The following is an 8,434-nucleotide window of genomic DNA, read 5'->3' on the forward strand; positions in this document are numbered from 1 at the left end:
GCATCGCACATCATCTCAAAAGGTTCATTCCAATCAAGTGCAGTTATGACAGGTGCCATGATTAAACTCTTCTTCAATATTTCAAAAGCTGCAAGGCACTCGTCATCAAACTTGAAAGGGATGTCTTTCTCTAGCAAACTGCACAATGGATTCGAAATCTTAGAGAAGTCTTTGATGAAACGCCTATAGAATCCCGCATGTCCAAGAAAACTGCGAATTCCCTTAACAGAAATAGGTGGAGGTAGATTTTCAATGACCCCCACCTTGGCTTTGTCCACCTCAAGACCCTTACTAGAAACCTTGTGCCCAAGAATAATGTCCTGTCACACCATAAAGTGATATTTCTCCTAATTGAGAACCAGATTGGTCTCAACACACCTCTTGAGAACGTGTCCAAGATTTTGCAAGAATTCAACAAAAGAATCGCCAAATACAGAGAAGTCGTCCATGAACACCTCCACATTATGGCCAATCATATCAAAAAATATGGCCATCATACATCTCTGAAATGTGGTTGGTGCACCACACAGACCAAATGAAACTCGTCTGAAGGCGAAAGTACCAAATGGACAAGTGAAGTTAGTCTTCTCCTGATCTTCTGGAGCGATACAAATCTGATTGTAACCCGAATAGCCATCAAGAAGGCAGTAGTACTCATGACCAGCCAGTCTATCAAGCATCTGGTCAATGAAAGGCAAAAGAAAATGATCCTTCCTAGTGGCCTTGTTCAGCTTCCTGTAGTCCATGCAAACTCTCCACCCCGTGACTGTTCTTGTAGGAATAAGCTCATTCTTCTCATTTGTTACCACAGTAATTCCACCTTTTTTTGGCATATATTGAACCGGGCTTACCCATGAACTGTCAGAAATAGGATAGATGATCCCTGCATCTAGCCACTTAAGAATTTATTTCATCACTAATTCCTTCCTGATCGGATTAAGTCTTCTTTGTTGCTCGACCGTAGGCTTGCTACCTTCCTCTAGCAGAATTTTATGCATGTAATAAGAAGGGTTGATTCCCTTGATATCTGTTATCAGTCCAACCAATTGCCGATTTGAACTCTCTTAGAAGCCTCAGGAGCTTTTCCTCGTCCCTACCTGAAAGGTCAGATGCAATAATAACAAACAAGGTAGATGCATCACCTAAAAACGCATACCTCAAATGCTCAGGTAGAGGCTTAAGCTCAAGAGTGGGAGCTTCCCCAATAGATGGCTTGAGGGGTTTAGGAGCTTTGTTCAATTCCTACATTCCAAGAGATTTAAAAGGCATCTCAATCTTCCTCTTCCAAGAAGAAGCATTCAAATATTGTAATTGTTCTTCACCTTCATCATCTTCACTATCTGAATTTCCCAATAAGGCTTTTTCTAAGGCATCGGACCTTAGCAATTGAACAAGTTCTGAAGTAACCACGGAATTGACCAACTCCGCTTTTAAGAACTCCTCATTTTCTGTAGGAAATTTCATAGCATTGAACACATTAAAAGTTACATCCTGATCCAGCAGTCGCATTGTGAGCTCACCCTTCTGCACATCTATCAAGGTTCGGCCAGTCGCTAAGAAAGGTCTTCCCAAGATTATGGGAATTTCTTATCCTCCTTGAAATCAAGAATGACGAAATCAGCAGGGAAGATGAGTTTATCAACCTTGACCAAGACATCCTCCACAACACCTCGCGGATATGAAATAGAACGGTCGGCCAACTACAAGGTCATATGAGTCAGTTTTGGATCAGGTAAGTACAACTGCTTGAAGATTGACAAAGGCATCAGATTGATGCCAGCTCCCACGTCACATAAGCATTTGTCAAAAGACACTTTTCCAATAGTACACGGAATAGTGAAGCTTCCTGGATCTTTAAGCTTCGAAGGCAACTTCTGTTGTAGCACAACACTGCATTCCTTCGTGAGAGTGACAGTCTCTAAATCATCTAGCTTTACTTTTTGAGAGAGAATACCTTTCATAAACTTTGCGTAACTAGGAATCTGCTCAAGAGCCTCAGCGAAAGGTATGTTGATATGAAGTTTCTTGAACACCTCCAAAAACTTCCCAAATTGCTTATCCAGCTTTTTATTCTGCAGCCGCTTAGGAAAAGGCGGTGGAAGATAGATCTGTTTCTCCCATGTATTACCCTCAGGAGGAGTGTGCTCAACAGTAATCTTCCTTGATTCCACTTCTACTTCCTGCTGCTCTACTTCTTTCTCATCCTCAGCTTCTTCAGTCAACGCTTGAGTTTGTTCGGGATTCACAACCTTTCCAGACCTCAAGGTGATTTCCTTTACCTGCTCCTTAGCTTCCTTCCTTCCTGGCATTTCAGTGTCACTAGGTAGTATACCAGGCTGACAATTTAGCAAGGCATTGGCAATTTGCCCAATTTGATTTTCGAAGGTCTTGATAGAAACAACTTGACTCTTGCACATTACCTTCAAATCCTCTAATTCAGATTTTTCGTTAGCTTGTTACAGCTGAAGTTGCTGTCTCGGTGCATATTGTGGTTGCTGAAAACCAGGGAGTTGTACTGCTTAGCTGGATACTACTGATAAGGCTGTTGAACCACATTTTGAGCGTTGCTCCAACTGAAATTAGAATTATTGCGATTGTTGGGATGATAAGTGGCTGGCACAGGTTGCTGCGAACGCTGAAAGTTGCTCACGAACTGAGTTGGTTCACTAGAAATTACGCACTGATCAGTCTCATGGGCACCAGCACAAAGCTCACAGACACTAGCAATTTGATTAACCCCATGATTAGCCAAAGTGTCCACCTTCATCGTCAAAGCCTTAAGTTGGGAAGCTATAGCAGTTGCTGCATCCAACTCTAGAATTCCTGCTACTTTTCCCTGAGTTAGTCTCTGGGAAGGATTCTGGTACTTATTAGCAGCCATCAGTTCAATAAGTTCATAAGCTTCATCATAGCTTTTAGCCCACAAGGCTCCTCCTGATGCTGCATCGAGCATGGGTCTAGAAGTAGTACCCAATCCATTGTGGAAACAGTTAATTATCATCCAATCAGGAATGCCATGGTGTGGGCACTTCCTTAGCATCTCCTTATATCGATCGAAAGTCTCACACAGAGATTCTCCAGTTTACTGAGCGAATTGAGTAAGAGCATTCCTGATTGCAGCAATCTTCGCCATAGGGAAGAATTTAGTGAGAAATTTTTGAGCAAGATCTTCCCATGTGGTGATAGACCCTATTGGTAGAGAATGTAACCAACACTTAGCTTTGTCCCTCAAAGAGAATGGAAAGAGTCGCAGCTTGATAGCATCTTCAGTCACATCATTGAACTTGAACGTGTCACGGATCTCGATGAAATCCCTGATGTGCATGTTGGGGTCTTCAGTAGGAGAACCCCCAAACTGAACTGAGTTATGTATCATCTGAATCGTGCTTGACTTGATCTCAAAAGTGTTAGCCCTGATGGCTGGCCTGATGATGCTTGGCTGAATGTCAGTAATCTTAGGCTGAGAATAGTCCATCAAAGCCTTAGGATTTTCTGCTTGATCACCCATCTCTACTAAAACTGGTTCCTCGACTTTCTCTTCTTCTTCTACCTTCTTTTCTTCTTCAAAAACTTCCTTTCGAACCACCAGCGACGGAATGGATTGCTTCAACCACTGGATATACCCGAATGGAAATGGGAGCATATCGTGATGGATTTTGGGGTAGGATTGCCAAAGACTAAGTCTAATCATGATGCGATTTGGGTAATAGTCGATCGAATGACAAAATCCGCGCATTTCTTGCCTATCAACGAAAGATTCTTATTAGAAAACTTAATAAAGATGTATTTGGATGAGATCGTGATGCGTTATGGAGTACCAGTGTCTATCGTGTCTGATAGAGATCCAAGATTTAACTCGAGATTTTGGTGACAATTTCATGATCATTTGGGAACGAAGTTGAAAATGAGCACCGCGTAACATCCGAAGACAAATGGACAAAGCGAAAGGACTATTCAAACGATCAAGGATATGCTGAGAACTTGTGCATTGGATTTCAAAGGAAATTGGGACGATCATTTGCCATTGATTGAGTTTTTTGTTAGTCGCTAAACACGCGCTAATAATACACGCAAGTATACGCGTTCGCAAGTAATATATAATCTTTTCTAGTTCGTTCCCACAAAGACTGGCTTGGTTAACTAATTAATTCATGCACTTAAGCAATAATGTATGGTTATTATTCAATGCTAAGACGTTAACAAATTGAGGTTGTTTATAACTAAGAATTAAACTAACAATTATAACTAAGAGATTAAAGATGATTGAATTAATATATATGACAAACATGGGATTCTAACTTCATTAAATACTTCATTCAATAGACTTTTTGTTCTTAACCTTAGCATGTAATGGTGATGACACTAATCAGATAACACGAACCTGATAAAAGCCAACTTTCGTTGCATGAATATCATACTACCAGACATCCACAAAAGAGATAGAAGCAAAATAGATACCAATTATATTGAGACCCTATATGTCAATAGAATTTGACAACATAACGGTTTAAGCACAAGTTATCTATCTTGATTACATAGGGCAAGTAAGATGGTTAAAATTACCTACGAATCATTCATAACAATAACACATGAACCTATGCTAGCATGGCAAGTTCTAAATCCTTAAATTCATTATCGCTTCATTAAAGATTAACACGATATCTTATAAGTTCGCGACGCTCATAAGATGAATACGCACAACCAATACTTGGCTATCATACAATCACCACACACTAAGGCATCAAAACAAATTAACTAAAGAAATCCATAAATAAATCCGTTAGAACCCCACGATAACGATTAGCCCATAATCGGACTCATCATCAACATGGGTTCCAATAAAAGCATGGTATAACAAACATAGTCTTTATAAAAAATAAACAAAACCAAGTTAACACAAGAATTTAGGTTCAACAAAACAAGAAACGAGCATCCAAGGTTACAACTCAAAACAAAGATTCACAAGAATAAACTAGATCATCTTCGCCTTTGTTGAATTGTGCTCTAGGTCTCTTATCGTCTTCTCCTTGCGCTCTGATATGTCTTGAACTTGATTACATATGAAAAATGACCTAGAGTTGTTTTTATAGCAACCCCATGCAATCCAGAAGTCCTCTAATTGTAATTATAATAGAATCAGGATTCTCTGATTTTGCACCGGCGCGGCCGCGCGCTATCACAGCACGGGCACGCTGCCTTTCTAACATCCTGGCGCGGGCGCGCCGTACTTCTGCAAAAACTTCAGATTTTCTTCTTTTCCTTGCTGCTTCGAGCCAACTTTCCAAGAGCTTTTATTCCAACACCACCTTGACACCAAATTAGCACCAAAACAATATTAATTCACCCGATTACCTAGATAATGCCTGAAATTCAAAAACACTAGGAAATACGTCAAAACACTTAACAACTTGAGAACAAACGCATCAATTCAAAGCTTATTAGAGCATTATAAAGTGTCATAAATGTCACTCAACATTTTCCTACAACAACAGTTATCACGTGAGTATTGGCATGCCGCCCTTGTAGCGTTGTATGGAAGAAAATGCAGATCCCCTACCTATTGGGATGAAGTTGGTGAGTGCATGCTGCTAGGCCCAGAATTAATACAACAAATGAAAGAAAAAGTGGAATTGATTCGCAAAAGGCTGATAGCTGCTCAAGATCAACAGAGAAAGTATGGGGACCAGAGCCGAAATGATGTGCTATTCGAACCCGGAGACAAAGTGTTGTTAAAAATATCTCCGTGGAAAGGTTTAACCAGATTCGGGAAGAAAGGAAATTTGAGTCCTAGGTATATTGGACCTTTCGAAGTGCTAAGACAAGTTGGAAAAGTGGCATATGAGTTAGCGTTACCTCCGCAGATGCAACATCTTTATAACGTGTTTCACGTTTCTCTTCTAAAAAAATATAATGGTGAGGCCAGTCATGTGATCGAGTTGCAACCAATAGAAATTCAGCAAGATCTGTCTTACGTCGAACAACCTGTTCAAATTTTAGATCGAAAAGAGAAGACGCTCAGAAATAAAGTTGTACCTCTAGTTAGAGTATTGTGGAGAAATCCTAAGATAGAGGAATTGACGTGGGAATTAGAAAGTGAAATGCAAGAGAAGTATCCCCATTTATTTGTTTAGACTAGATTCTAAGGACAGAATCCTTTTAAGGGGGGTAGATTGTAGCGACTCGGAATTTCATGACGTGATTAAGTGAATAAAGCATAATTTTGTGTTGTATTTGTGAATTTATGTGAATAAAATAAAATGTTAAATGATTATGTGGATTAATTGTTATCGTTGTATAATACTAACTGGGAACGTAAAGTAACTCATTCCAGTTTGATGAGTCAGCTAAAAGGCTAAGCTGTGTTGTCAGGCCGTCAAGTTGAATGGAACCCGTCTTAAAAAGGGATTAAGGTGTTAAGCATTTGAATACTAAGTATGTGTTAAATAGAAATGTTTAAATGAATATTATATTCCAGTTTGACGTGTTAGCTAGTATAAAGAGTATGATTGTGAAGTGTAGTTGAAAACGCTCAGCATCGGGCCGTTAGTCAGGACACGACCCGTTACGTAAAAAGTGAATATTAATAAAAAGGGGGAATTTTTATGCTTGAGCATATTTTAAAATGAGTCGTGATATGTGAGTTTATGTTGTTTCCTGTTAATGTGCATGATTATGTGATCCGAAAATTTTTAATTGATTTTAAGGGATTTATTTGATTTAAATAAGGTTTATTGAACCTTTATACATTTTTAAAAAATTATTGAGTATGGCAAAGGCGTGAAAATTTGTTTTATTATCTTCTAAATAGTCCTAGAGACTTTCTAAAAATGATAGATGAGATTATTTCGTGATCGACGTGTTTTAAAATGATTTTATTGGGTTATATTTATATTTTGAGCATACCTTGTAAAATTCATATAAAATAGATCGTACGCTCAAAAATTATTTTAATATATGGCTAGAAATCTAATTTCAAGATCTATATTTTAAAATTATTATTCATATCATTTTCACCTTTTCTGAGAGAGCTATGTATTATCCAAATTTGTTTTTTTGGAGTTTTTTAATAAAACAAAATAAGTTTCTAGAATTAGTTATCAAAAGACTAATTTGCCCCTCCACTCACTTATAAATACACCCACTCTTCCTTCTTTCCTCCCCACTCTCTTCTTCCTCTTGGATCACTCTTATTTCTATTTTTATGTTGGTTGAAAGTTTGCTAGTAAAAATGGAGGGTTTGATTTTGATTCGAGTTTTGCAAAGGGTTTCGGTTTAAAAATCTAATTTTAGGTTCGGTTTTTCTTTTAAATGATTTGAATGGATGAGTTGTGGCTTGAACTTGAGTTTATGCTTAATTCTTGAACTTGCATGTTGATCATTGTTAGTTAATAGATAATTTTTGGACTCGCATGTTGATGATTGGATTTTGGTTCGATTTTATGTAAAAGAAAAAGAGTTTAAAGGGTTTTCTTGTTAAGAATTGAGTGAAGATAAGCTTTAAAGGCAAAAATTTACTTTGCATGTTAATTTAAGAGTTGCATGTTGTTTGTTTGATTAGGGCCGAATAAGTTTTGAATTTGTAAGAAAGAAATAGTCTTTAAACTACTTGATTGGTTGATGAGATTTGTGATTTGATAACTTGTTTCTTGTGACTTTTTTATATCTGAATTTTGTGGAATAAGTGGATGATATGGAAACATTCAATTAGTTTAAGTCCTAAAAAGGCTAGGATATAAATCTAGATTATGCATGATGACAATAAGTGGTTGCATGTTAATTTCTTGGCTTGGTGTTAGGACGAAAACACGCGCTAATATTCACGCAAGTATACGCGATCGCAAGTAATATAAAATTAATTCTAGTTCATTCCCATAGAGACTGGTTTAGGTTAATTTTAATCAATGCACTTATGCAACAATGGTATGGTTATTATTCAATGCTAAGACGAATAACAAATTGATTTTGTTTATAACTAAGATTATTAACTAACATGCAATTAACTAAGAGAGTAAAAGGTTGATTTACTTATATAACACATACATGGGATTCTAACTTCATTTCTACTTAATTCAATAGCCTTTTTGTTCTTAACCTTAGCATGAAATGGTAATGACACTAATCAGATAACACGAAACTAGTAAACGCCAACTTTCATTGTACGAATACCCTACTACCAGACATCCACAAAAAGGATAGAAGATGAATAGACACCAATTATATTGAGACCCTATATGTCTATAGAATTTGAAAACATAACGGCTTAACATGCACGTTATCTATCGTGATTACATAGGGCAAGTAAGATGGTTAAAATAATCTACGAATCATGCATAACAATAACATGAACCTATGCTAGCATAGCAAGTTCTAAACCTCTAAATTCACTGTCTCTTCATTAGAGATTAACACGCTATCTTATAAGTTCGTGATGCTC

General features: G+C 37.6%; 1 non-coding gene across 1 annotated transcript; it reads left to right on the forward strand.

Annotated features, from left to right (window-relative positions):
- The first annotated feature begins 3,011 nt into the window (after nucleotides 1-3,011).
- Nucleotides 3,012-3,118, forward strand: LOC141709680 (small nucleolar RNA R71). Its single transcript, XR_012570245.1, has one exon. It is a non-coding gene; the product is annotated as a small nucleolar RNA R71 (small nucleolar RNA).
- Nucleotides 3,119-8,434: the final 5,316 nt, after the last annotated feature.

The sequence above is a fragment of the Apium graveolens genome, chromosome 2 (genome assembly GCF_009905375.1).
Source record: "Apium graveolens cultivar Ventura chromosome 2, ASM990537v1, whole genome shotgun sequence".
NCBI classification, from domain to species: Eukaryota; Viridiplantae; Streptophyta; class Magnoliopsida; order Apiales; family Apiaceae; genus Apium; species Apium graveolens.